Source organism: Lepidochelys olivacea (assembly GCF_965140295.1).
Source record: "Lepidochelys olivacea isolate rLepOli2 genome assembly, chromosome: 17".
Lineage (NCBI taxonomy): Eukaryota > Metazoa > Chordata > Testudines > Cheloniidae > Lepidochelys > Lepidochelys olivacea.
Genome location: NC_140427.1, coordinates 7,443,721 through 7,457,560, shown reverse-complemented (window position 1 = coordinate 7,457,560; position 13,840 = coordinate 7,443,721). Strand labels below are relative to the sequence as shown.

Sequence of the window (13,840 nt, the reverse complement as noted above, 5' to 3'; positions counted from 1 at the left end):
GCAGGAGTACCATAAAAGATGGCTAATCAGTGTGGAAACAAGCACAGCATAAGAAACACCTTCCAGAGGAATAAGGATAGGAAGGCTTCACCTAGACTATCAAGACAACTGTGCTGTAGCATGGCTGTAGCCATACTAGATTATAACAGTTTGGCTTGTGCATTGTAACCAAGCTTTAAAAACCAAAACCAAAACTACTTGTCTAGCACAGGAGAAGCCCAACATAATTTAGCTTCTTCCACGGTGGCTGGCCAAACTTTTATAAGGGTAAACGAAAATATAAGCCAGCACTTTCAAGGCTAGAACATGTGCCTTGTGCGGCTTGCTCCATGGGCAGATACAAATTGGGCAACTCACCACTCTTCAGCATTTAATGTCCACCGCACACCCCAAGAGGTTATGTAGCAGTATAGAAAACACATGGGCTGAGATTTTCAAAGCCATATAGGGGATTTGGATGCCAAATCCCTTTTCTGACTTCGATAATCTTAGCCATAGAACCCAGCAACTGTCTGCAAGGCCAGCCATGCAAGCCACGGAGCAGTCAGGTGTCCTGCAGCCATATGGAATTGCAATCGGAGTGAATGGGAAAAGATAACAAGTAGTCAGAGCTGCAAAGAACATTTTTCCAGAGTTATCCTTTTTTGGTATTAGAGAAGTCTGGAAGCAATCAAAATTCAGACATATCACCCATTATTCCATCAGGGCTGATCTACTCAGTTGTTTTGTTCTCTGTGACAAGTGCTGCAAGACCAGGCATTCAGCTTTTGTGAGGCCTGTTGTGTTTCTCAAGTACAATTTCCTACATTTAAAAAGGCATTGCAATGTATGTGCTCTCACAGGAGCAGAGAATGACCAGAAGAGCTGATGCAAACATGATGATCTGTGTTTTCAGGAAACCAAACTTCAACCAAGCAATCCAACAGATTACTAGATTTAAAAGCCAGAATGGACCTATTTGATCAATCAGTCTCACTTCCTGCAAACAGGGGCCCAAGAGTTTCACTCAGTAAGATCTGCATCAATCTCATAACTTCTCTCTGAGCTACAGTATCTCTTTTAGAAAGACCTCCAGGTCCAATTTAAAGACTTGCAAGTGAGGGAGAATTTTTTTTATTACAATGGTTTTTATCCTCACTATTAAATATGAGGGTCTTATTTCTCGTCTGTATATGTCTAGCTTCAGCTTCCAACCACTGCATCTAGCTATGCCTTTTCTGCTAGATTAAAGAGCCTCTACTATCAGAAAATCTTTTCCCCAATAGGTCTTTGTAGACCATGATCAAGTCACCTTTTAAACTTCTCTTTGATAAAAGAAAGATTGGTGAGAGCATCATGGCCCCAGGCATATGAGTATTCTAATTTATTATTTGTAGGATGGTAGCAGATAGTAATTCCAATAAGGACCTGCTGTGATAGGCACTGTACACATAATATGATATAACATGAAAAGTCTATCATTGCAATTATAAGCAACCCTCCCATCCTGACCAGGGAAGTTGTACATTATAACTTTTACATATATTATTCAAAGGATGCCTGTTAAAACATCCAGAAGATCGAGCTCACTGAAATATGCCTGGAGTGTTCATGCTATTTGATGGAGAAACACTGCCACCTTAAATTTTGAAACCATGCTCTCTCTGGGCAATTTTGATATAACTGTAGTCAGTCTGGCTGCTGTAGCCAGGAAAATGAGGAGAAACACAAAAGTGAGTCTCTGCCCCCCGCCCCTTTCTGTCCCTTCCAAAGGCACATCCTTTCTGAGATTGTGCTAAGCTTAACATCAAGTATTTCTGCCAGAGAGGTCGGCTGAAGTAGTTCTTTTGAAATTTTATTTCTGTCTGAGCGATTTGGGTGTTAAACATTCTAGGACTCCGAGTACTATATCAACTGGCTGAATCCTAAACATGACACATGGCTGTGCACTTTGTGGGTCAGGTGACAAAGAGAAAGTATCGACAGTAGCTGCACTGGGGAGAGAGATTCAGCATAATGCTTAAATAAAAATATATCAATCTGATCTTCCAAAATATTGGACTTCCTACCATACAGAACACATGAAAGGATTTAGTCTCCTTTCTAATGAGCCTTTCTAGCCTGAATATTGAGCTATCATTTCTCTAGGAAGGGACTAAGAATGAGCATAGGGTAGAATTTGTACCCCAGAGATAATCTCTTGGCTCCTGCAGTTCCTAGTGACCGGCCTCTTATTCACTGGCAAAGCACTAAAGCTTGCCTTTTTAACTCATGTATTTTCAATACATACAAAGAACATGGACAACAAGGTTTTGCTATGGTCAGTAATCCCTGAAATGATGTTTTCAACAAACCTCATTTAAAGTCTAGAGTAGAGAAGTGATTGGATGAAAGGCCATTATATGACTGCTGTAATTTATTCTGCAAAGAGCTAAAACCACCAATTATCTGACATGAATGACACCACTTCTTTTTCTTACCAGCACAAAGGTGCACAGTATCTGTTTCCTGAGATCTCATTTGGTCTACGTTAAATTAAACAAACAATGTTTAAATAAAAGCTGGATACAAACCAGCTGGAATCATAAATACGGAGACAGAGCAAAAATTCAAAGCCCAGCCTAACACTCCATCCTTGAGTCACCTGTTTTATTCTAAGAAAGAATAAGCAAACCCAACTGCCGAAAGAGGTGACAGCCTGTCCCTTGAATTGCCTGGGTTGTGCTTCTTAAATCAACAGTGGGAGAAATGGCCTATTATTAGTTTGAGAGGGCGAGCAGGAATGGCGTTGCAGGCAGGGGCAACAGAAGACAATTTCATGGAAGCTAAGGAAATGTGTGTTACACAGTCCAGAGATTGGCTGTCAAGTGATGAACATTTTAGGCAGCCTATCATCTTTGGTTTAGTTTTCTGACATGTTGGCTAACAGGGTGACTAGATAGCAAGTGTGAAAAATTGGGACAGGGTGAGGGGGTAATAGGCACCTATATTGGACAAAGCCCCGAATATTGGGACTGTCCCTATAAAATCAGGACAGCTGGTCACCTTATTGTCCAACGTTAGATCTTCACTAGGTCAGAGGCTGAAACTGTGAGCCTTGATCATACATGAAATACTTATATAGATTTTAAAAATCTATATTGATGAAGTAGCTTCAAACAACTATGGGTGACTGTTCAGTTATATAAGCACCAGAGTAATTTTCTCAATATGCCTGGGGAGATCACACTGATGTTTATGGGAGCTTAGTCCCTCTTGGGAGAAACACGTGGGATTTTCATTACCCATTCTAAGATCTATGCCATTTCCCCACTTTTTCCTGCTGAAGCCCAATTGGACCTTACTATGAACTAATCATTTAGTGTGGGATTCATGACACCTCGCACAAAGCCAGGTCCAAGGGGCTTTCATGCAGGCAGTGGAACCCAGGTGGAAGTTTTGCAGAGATGGAGTCTACCCCCAAGCAATGGGCAAAGATGCGGGAGTAGCCATTGTTATTGACGTTAATCATGCGGTAGCCTCAAGATGGTGCAACTGCATCAGGATCCTGACTGTGCCAGGGGCTCTATGAACATGTTAAAAGTGACAGTACCTGCCCCAAACAGCTTCAGCCAGCCCAGCTGGGGAAAAGGGCCACCACACCTATGCATGGGGGCTTTGTGGTGAATGGATCAACATAATTGTGGGTGGACTGGCCATATCCCCAGCTCTTAGACAGAGGTGAATGATAACTGGGAACAGTTTAAGAATATTTTTCTAGATGCCCCAAAAGCCAATATCCCATAACGGAGAAAGGTGGCTATACTGATTATATATAGATATACAGACATTTTCCCCCATGAGCTTAAGCATTTAAATGACAGAATAATTAGAGTATGGCTATGATGGAGGAAAATAATTTGATTGTAAAAATATATTGGTTTTAAACTCGCACAAAAGTTATAATCAAGAGCCAGAAGGCAAAAGTCTTTAAAATATTCTGAAAAGCCTTTATATATACACATACGCACACACATACTTAAGTCCTGTTTCCATTTTTATTGTATCACGTTTGAAGAGCAAAAAAAAAAAAAAATCTTTAGCCTTATGCAAGTGAATATCATTGTTTATATTTAGAGAGGGTTTTGTCTAGTAGTTAGAGCAAGTTACTAGGATTTGTTATGCCTGAGTTTGATTTTAAACACTGTCCAAGATCATAAAGCAAAGCTCTTAGGGCCCTGATTCAGCAAGATTCACAAGCACATGCCTTGTGTTAAGAACATGAACAGTCCCATTTTAATGCAAATCAGTGGGACTATACTCATATGTTTAAAGCAAGGCATATGCATAAGTACCTTGCTGAAGTGGGGCCTTCACCTCTCTGAGTTTCAGTTTATCAAAATGTACAAGGATGATAATGCTCATCAACCACACAAGAGTGTTACAAGAATTAATAGAAAGACAAGGTGGGTCAGGCAGTATTTTATTGGACCACCTTCTGTTGGTGACAGAAACAAGCTTTTGAGAGACACAGAGCTGCTTTTCAGGTTGGGGGAAGGTACTCTCGGTGTCACAACAAAACGCACGGTGGAATCCTTAACACATATTGTAAAGGAGCATTCAAGGCAGCGTGGTGAAGTTGGTCCAAGAAAAGGTATTACGTCACCCACCTTGTCTCTCTAATATCCAAGGAACAACATGGCTACAACTGCACTGCGTGAGAATTAATGCTTAGTCTAGCATTTTGAGATCTCTAAATGAAAGCGCTACCAGAAATATACGGCATTATTTTTACACGGCATGAACATTGCTGATAGCTTCAAACCAAATTTGATGTTTAAACTCTAAATAGCTCAAAGTATCAAATCTCAAGGGAAAAAAGGGTTAAAATTTATGGAGTGGGGATGGATATTTTATATTTATTTAATATTTATATTTTTTCTAAAGTAAGTTTGAACTTATTGTCGTATCCCCTATTTATCTTCAACAATCACTTCATAAACGCCAATTCCAAGCCTAAAATGAAGCCAAAGCCTTTATGGACTGCCTCAGTTCATTTAGTTCAATTCATCATAGGTTTTTTGGTGCGATGTGGGAGGGAATCAGTTCATGCCATATAGTTTTTATTCCACGAGAGTCTAATAGCCTATAGTCAGTTAGGTATGTTAAAATAAGATGAGATGATGCTGTCATTCTTTCTTGCTGATATTTTATATCCCACTAGTGATCTAGGTTCTTCTACCCTTCCTACCACTGTGACCTCTAAGAGCCTCCCAGGATGACACCAAATGGCCAAGTTCTAGCTGATTTGAAAATTAATCAAAGCTCAACATTTTTGTCTCACATTCATCCGAAGTAACAAGTCATGACTCCTGAATTCTATTTCTGGTTTTATTTCCCAGCACTGCAGGAATCATTGGGTGAACCTTTATGGTAGAAAGTCAGACTAGATGTTCACAGTGGTCCCTTTTAGCCTTAAAACCTAGAAACTCACTGTATGTGATCTTGGGCATGTCACAACCTCCGTATGCTTAGATAATCAGCTCTAAAGTAGGCACTAAATACTTGTATAATTACATTTATCCTGTTTAAGTTCTAACACATTTTAACCCTTTGATGTAAGTTACAGGGCATGGATTAGATGCTAGGCAATATGTGTAGGAAGCTGCTCCTATTGGATTTGTTTTCTTACCATCTTCAGTTACCTAGACAAGTCAAATTTTTTACACGTAACTGATTGTTTTTCTCCTTTTCATTAGTGCCATGCCTGGAGTGGCTGGCTGCTTGCATTGGCATTAGGATGGTCACCATACTGGGGTCACTAGCAGGCTGTAATTAGCAGGAAGGTCACAGCTATTTTTATGAGGTGCTTTTTACATACTCACTCTGAACCTTTTAACCCCTTTTCTTGATGTCCTGTTTCCCCTCGGTGGGTGGTTCAATAAATACTAGCTCTCTGGCGTTTACAAAAGGTGGCAGCAGCTGCTAGTTTTAAACTCTCCTTCTTGTTTTAGGAGCTGGTTGATACCATTGCACCACTTTGCCCCTCTCTCTCGCACGCACACCTGTATGCATGCTGCTCTGCAACACCCCCTTCCCATCTCACGCTTTACAGTTCCATGAGCAAAACCAGCAAGCCATGACGAATGATCCTTTCGTAATGCACCCGAAACAGGGACTAGGATGAGATTTGCCCAGTTCATATCCCCTGTAGGATTTAAGGGCATCCACCCACACAAAATAGGGGTAAAAGCATTTGTGGCGCTGGGAGAAAAACGCTGAGACCTAACTCATTAAACTTGCCCCAGGTGATCCAGTCCACTGTACAGAGCCCTGGAAACCAGTTGCTGCATATTTTGAGAGAAGAGAGCGCGTGAGCACTGCACACACACAAACAAGAGAGAAATATGACACGAAATGAAGAACCAATTTGGAGGGGGGCGCGGGTGTCCTCAAAATGATTGGCTCCATCTAAGCCGAAAACTAGAGCATTTAGCCTTCTGTTCAGGTTTCACAGGAAATCTTGCCTGGCTATCTACCAGGGGTCAAAACTGGGTCACCGTCACCAAACGTGACAACTGCAGCCAATCACTGAAAATCATTCTGAACCGTGGTACAGCCTTTGCAAGACTAGGCTGGCCCAAGCCCAGCCCAAACAGATATACCTGCCACAGTGGATAATGGTATTGGGATAACTATCAGGCAGAAATAGGATTTTTGTTGTTGTTGTTTCTTTCTGAAGGATTGGGAGAAACCCAGTGCTTAAAGGAATGGATTTTTCAATACCAAGGGCACTTCCTCCATCATTATGGCCTCTTGTTGGGGTTGCTATAGTTAAGGTTATGTCAGCCCTACTACAGGATTGATCTACCATAAAACTCCTGCTGGGCTAGAACTTGGCACTTAGTCTCCATCCAAGAGGGAAATGAGAGTTTAAAATGCTCCATTTCAGAGGGGTTTGAATGACAGGATTATATTTAAACATGGGATTTTTAATAGAGATTTTCTTATGTTCCTCTGACTCAAACATAGGGGGAGTTGTTTATTCTCAAATAAAGTATCCTAGAGCATCAGGCTTTTACCGGTGAACTAAATTGATTTGGCTACTTTATAATTTAATTATTGCAGTCATGAAAACTGGAAGTTGGGCTCAGTCTGTGAAGCTCTCTCTGGGTTGGAGCACTCAGATCTGAAATTCTACATAGGCTCCCATGACAGAGACCCAGCAAAATGGAGATAATAATACCTACTCACTTATCACACAGAGGTGTGATGAGGATTATTGTCTGTACAGTGTTTTGAATGTGTAAAGCACTCTTTAAATACCAAAGGCCAAATCCTCAGCTGAGTAAATCAGCAAAGATCCACTGAAGGCAGTGCAGCTCTGCTAATTTCCATCAGCTGAAAATCTGTCTCTAAGTATATTATTTGCTTAAGGTTCAAAATTAGGGGTGGGTGGGAGAGAAGAGACAGGATTCTAGCCAGGGTCCTTTTCAACCCCGTGTCTAAGGCAAACTAAGGAATTTTTTCATGGCACCAGCACAGAGTTTTCTTCAGTGTTGTCCTCAGTACTGAGTGACCCTGCAGGTTTTATTTACTCTATCTGACACATACAAAATGGGGAATGACTGCCTAGGAAGGAGTACTGTGGAAAGGGGGTCATAGTGGATCACAAGCTAAATACGAGTCAATAGTGTAACACTGTTGCACAAAAAGCGAATATCATTCTGGGATATATTAGCAGGAGTGTTGTAAGCAAGACACGAGAAGTAATTCTTCAGCTCTACTCCGCACTGATTAGGCCTCAACTGGAGTATTGCGTCCAGTTCTGGGCGCCACATTTCAGGAAGGATGTGGACAAATTGGAGAAAGTCCAGAGAAGATCAACAAAAATGATTAAAGGTCTAGAAAACATGACCTATGAAGGAAGATTGAAAAAATTGGGTTTGTTTGGTCTGGAAAAGAGAAGACAGAGGGGACATGATAACAGTTTTCAAGTACGTAAAACGTTGTTACAAGGAGGAGGGAGAAAAATTGTTCTTCTTAACCCTTGAGGATAGGACAAGAAGCAATGGGCTTAAATTGCAGCAAAGGCCGTTTAGGCTGGACATTAGGAAAAACTTCCTAACTATCAGGATGGTTAAGCACTGGAACAAATTGCCTAGGGAGGTTGTTGGAGATTTTTAAGAGCAGGTTAGACTAACACCTGTCAGGGATGGTCTAGATATACTTAGTCCTGCCATGAGTGCAGGGGACTGGAGTAGATGACCTCTCAAGGTCCCTTTCAGTCCTATGATTTATTATTACTTTGCTAAGTCAAATTAATAGCTATCCTGCCATGTTTTGTCCACAAAGAGGATGAGGGTAACCCACTTGCAGTGAATGGAATTACCCACGGGCTCATTTTGGCCCAGTCTTTATACAAACACACAGACGCACCAAAATAAGGAGAAACAAACCACATGGCCTCCATACCAAAAGCTAGTCTGGTGGCACCCCATTCTGCCTCTGGTATTAGTGAGCCTACAGCACCTTTCCCCTTGGACTGTAAACTCCAATTACTTTTACAGCTTTCTGTTGCAAATGTCCCATTGTCACAAGAACTTTTGCATGGCTGATAATGTGGAGCCTACGGGCCAAGTGGCACGTATTACCCTTGTCCTTTTCCCGATGCTGGAGGCATTATTTCCTGTAGATTATCAGGAGGATACTTGATAAGGATTGGACTGGTTCGAAAGACTGGGCCTTCTGCACCGATGTAGATGCACTGCTGCAATGCTTCTGCTGAAGACGCTATAATTCCTGTCTCCACAAGAGGCGGTTGCTGTGTCTGTCCCAGCACTTGGGTCGGTACAACTTACGCCTCTCAGGGATGTGGAAGTAATTTTCAGTGTAGACATAGCCTAAATCGCTAAGTGTTGCGGGCACATTCTATACCAGCAAACTGACAGATTATTCCGCTACTGTACCTGGACACCAGGACCACCTGCAGCAGCATGTTGCTGTTGGCTCAATGCTCCAATTCCTTTTGGAATGATCTAGGCTGCAAAAATATATTTATTTGTCTCCAATTTTTATCTCCTTAGTTGGGAAGGGGGCTCTGGGATTTGGGGGGGGGGGAGGAGGAGGCGTGGACAGACAACAAAAATGGCTTTTCAACCAAAGCAAAAATTTTGAAAGAAAATATTCATTTTAGTCAAGATTTTCCAGGTTTTTTTAAAATGAAAACCCAGAAACCAAAATTTACTAGTTTTGGGTTTTTTTAAGGTTTTGGCAGGAAAAAATGGTTTAAAACAAAAATAGATTTTTTCTAGTTTTTCAACAATAATATGTAACATTTCCCCAGAAAACTGAGAATTCTTTTTCTACTGTTTCTTATGGAAAAAGTGGCATTTTCCAACCAGCTCTCAAGGAGACCCACCCCCACAAGAAAAGACGCTAGGTACCTCTGCCCAAAAGGAATTGTGATGGCTTATTTATCTAATAGTGAAGCAAACTGTTCTTTCCTCTTTATTCCTATAGACTCAAGCCCTCTTGTTTTCCCTGGAGCAGTGCCTCACAGGAAGACACGGGCCTTGTCTACACTACCAGGGTAAGTCGACCTAAGTTTTGCAACTTATGTGAATAACGTAGCTGGAGTCGACGTAGCTTAGGTCGACTTACTGTGGGGTCTCACCACACTGGGTCAATGGTAGAAGCTCTCCCGTAACTTACCTTACGCTTCTCATTCCGGTGGCGTGCCGGAGTTGATGGGAGAGCGATTCTGCGGTCAATTTAGTGTGTCTAGACCTGCTAAATCGAGCCCCGCTGCATCTATCGCAGCAGCGTCGATCCCCGGTAAGTGTAGACATGCCCTCAGTGCAAGCCTTCCCACATGTGCCTCAAACCAGTTCTGCAAGGATCACCTCTAGATATGAAGAAGGTATTTGTTCCACAAAAGCATTCACTCCTCAGCCTTTTCTGCTGAGATTGCAGTCAAAGGTGATAGTTGTTATCAGTTGTGGTGGATGTGACAGGGAGACCTCTCCAGCTATGAAGTGGACTGAGATAACAAACACATTTCAGTCAGAATTAACCTGAACTTACTAAGCAAGAAGTAGTGAAGGATGTATTTGAATTACTGTGTGTGCAATTGATGTGTGTTATACAACAGTTCTGGTTGCATGTGCTGTTGTGTGCCTGCGTAGAATTGCGTAGAATTCTTTTCACAATAGATTTACACACACACACAAAGAGAGAGAGTGAGGCATCCCAGGACACATCTGTCATTGTTCTTCTGTATTCATCTGGCCCATATTGCACATCCTTTTCCTTCAGCTCATCATTTGTGCATTAGTTTGCAGATTAGTTCAGAGCTGGCCCAATTTTCTCTGCCCCCTGCTGTAAGTTGTTAATGGAAGATTTGTACCAGCAAAACTACACAGAGCCTGTGTGCCCAGGAGATTTCCACTTAAACATAGACTTTGCAGCAGGAGAAAGTGGCAGAACACAGATTTCCCTCTATCTGCATGAAAGGCAGAAGGATGGTTTTGAGGAAAGGCAACGGAGTGAGACTCAGAGCCCTGGGTCAATTCACAGCTCTGCCAGGCTACCTGTGGAAACTTGAACTAATAATCTTTCTGTACCTCAGCTTTCCTGTGAAATGGGGATCATACTTCCCTGCCTCCCAGGAACTCCGACACTATGGTGATGAGGGCCATTAAAATACCTAAATAGTAGAAATGTAAAGGAGAATCTGTTATCGACTCACTTTGGTGCTGCAGGAAGGCTTCAGCATGAACAACCCTTATCAACACTGTCCAGCCAACGAGGTCTGAAAGGCCTGGAAGAGGTCTTCACCCTACTGCCCTTCCTCACCCAGTGCTGAAGCCAAATCCATAGTGCGGCAAGGATTCTTGTCGCTTTCATAGACTTTAAGGGAAGATCATGCTATTATAACTACCTAGGCTGAACTCCTGCATAACACAGGCTGTACAATTTCACCCAGGGACTCCCCTCTGGGACTTCGAACCAAGAATCCTTGGATGCAAAAATATATCAGCTGTTGGAGCCTCTCCATTAGCCACGATAAGCTACTCTTTCCAAGGCGTTCCAGATCCTCTGGCTAAGGCCTCAGGCAACTAATGAGCAAGACCATCAGCAGTCTCCTCTTCAGAGTACAGTTCCAAGCACACCCTTCAATAGAACTAAAAACAGACATTATCTGGCATGGGTTAATGTTATTCTCTCTTACCATGAGAGAAGAATAGTATAATTCTTTACACTCCTCTTGCATTTTTCCTCCAGTGCTTTCAAAGCATTTAGCAAACTCCAATTAAACCTCAGACTAGAGCCATACGATGTATCCTCACTGTTCAGATGAGTAGACTGAAGTGCAAAGATGACAAAGGGGAGACTTACCTACATAGACGCGCACCTCCTTTTCCTAAGTATATGGTTACTCACTACAACCCATCCTCCATATAATATTACCTGTTCATTTTTCTCTCAAAATAAAACCAGTTGCATGGCTACAGTTACTCACTAGCACTGACAATTTCTCTGGATCGAGAGGAGATTTTTGCAAGTTGGCCGAAACTTTAGTAGAGGGAAGGTAATTTCAAAATCTCCTTCTTATTATTAGTTTATTTGTGTTACCATAGAGTCTACAAGCCTCAGTCCCCCACGGTTCAAGGCCCGGTACAGCTTGCATCCAGCATCTCCCACCCCTCATGGAACTCAAAGTACTGAAAGGAACAGTGGGGCAAAAGCAGGAAGGAATTTTAAGTCCCTGACTGAGCTATCTAGTCCACGTTCATCATTAAGTCTCAGCTCTCTGATTGATCCAAGAGAGATTCAATAAACCAAATAGAAAAGCTGAAGGTGAATGACAAAAACCCTGTTCTTCTTGTCTGGGAGCCAAGCTTTCAGGAGGTGAAAATAATGCTACCCTTTCCACCCCTTCTTTGAGAAGGAAGGTTGATGGGCGACCTCACCAAACCCCTCACAGCGAGTCGCTCACTTCTGTATGTGTTGATTAGCTGCTAATAAGCAGAAATGGACTGGACCTGGACTATGCAGGAATTCTAAGGCTTCCAAGGAGGACTGTGTGCTAGGCTACTGGTGACACCTGAAAGTGGGTGGGCAAACCTGAAACAACATTACACTTTCCTGTGGGCCAGGTCCTTTTTCTTCCCTTGCCCTTTTCTTTTCTCTCACTGAGGTTTGCATGGGCCCAATGAAAAAAACAAGGCAGGCACTGCTTACACCTTCCCTGCCCTGGATCAGCAGCCTGTGCCCGAAAGGCAACTGAGTTCCAGTGACTCCTGTGTGCTTATGTCAGAGATATTCTTGAAAGCGCCCCTGAAATGAGATTGCAATTTCTTTTTAGTTTTCATGATTCTCTTCGCTGGGTTTTGGTTGGTTGAGCTTAACTATCTTGGGGAAGGGGGGGGGTAGATTTATTTTATTTGGGGTGATTTTTAATAGAATAATCTCAGGAAATGTTTCACCGAATTTTAATAGTTTTCTTGTCCCCCACCCCCACCCCCAGGATGGGCAGTGCCCACAAGAACCTCTTTAGGAAGCTCCTGCTTAGATGAATAGTCCTTCTCTTACCTAACTAATTTCCTTCTCTGCACAGAGCAGAGACAGACATCCAATGTACTGACAAAGAAGGCAGAGTCTTCTAGTGGGTAGATAGCAATGAGAAACCCGTTATTTAGTCTTTGTATTAGTGTAGAGCCTTGGAATGTCACAACCAATATTGGGGGGTCCCACTGTGCACCCCAGAGGGCAAGGGGTGTCCCTGTCCTGAGACATTTACATCGTAATAGATGAGACAGGATTGTGATCCCCATTATACAGATGGGAATCTAAGGACACAGCGAGTGACTTCCCAAGTTGACACAGCAAGAAACTGAACCCAAAACCCCTTAGTCCCAGCCCAACACCATCACCCTCCCTCACCGGGACTCATGGGTTGCATTCTGGACACAGCCAATTGACTTGCTTTGTGACCTCAGGCGACTGGCTCTGTACCTAAGTTCTCTTATCTATAAGACGGCAAAGTTACCTAACTCCTTGCTCCCCCTTAAGCTCCCATGTGGAAGAAAAAAACAAACACACACAAAACTAGGGAAGAATCTCAAAATTCCCTGATTCTTTCTGTGACAGTGCGCTCACTATCCCTACAGTTCAAACTGGCAGCAAAACGTAGACAGAAGTCTCAGCTTGAACTCCACATTAAAAGTTAAATTTGGACACATTTCTCCTCATCTAGCAACTGTGCTCCTAAAAAACCTCCTAAACATTCATAATGTGCATTGCTAACTACATATTGCACCTCCAATCATTTGTATGACAGAAAAGGAACCTAATCCTGAATCTGAAAAACTATGTGATGGAGGATTTACAGTATTAGAAGGCAAATAGTGGCAGGTGTAATTAGGAGAAAAATTTGTCATGCTCTTGACTCTAGGAGAGAATGAAAGGTCTGGAATAGCAAATCTCCCAAGTGTTTACCCAATGTGAGCACACACAAGATGGAAAGCACATTTCCAACCACAGACAGATTAATATTTGATGCCAGAAAGAGAAATGCACGCTGTTCATGTTTATTTAGGATATTGTGAAATACAGTGAAATTTGCAATTTTATTGGATTCGGAGGTTCTGTATTTTTGAAAAGTCCTAAGCAACTGTACGTTGTATAAGAGGCACATATGTTAGTAGTTTAGACATGCGAGCTACAAAGAATAAGAGGAGAGATTTTTTTAAAAGAAAAAAAACGTATATAAAAAGATCAGCCGCAGGATAAACTGGGAAAACTCCACTGAGCTTTGTGTGTCTCTTAATACTAATTTTAGTGGCGTATGGCTGACAGAAAGGCAAATTATATCTAG

General features: G+C 42.2%; 1 long non-coding RNA gene across 5 annotated transcripts in view; it reads left to right on the top strand.

The window, feature by feature from the left end:
• Window positions 1-13,840, top strand: part of LOC311532647 — a 54,080-nt gene that overhangs the window by 21,155 nt on the left and 19,085 nt on the right. For all 5 annotated transcript variants that reach the window (XR_014714424.1, XR_014714425.1, XR_014714426.1 and 2 more), the window contains one exon: window positions 9,481-9,550. This is a non-coding gene — a long non-coding RNA (uncharacterized lncRNA). The remainder of the gene's footprint in view (window positions 1-9,480; window positions 9,551-13,840) is intronic.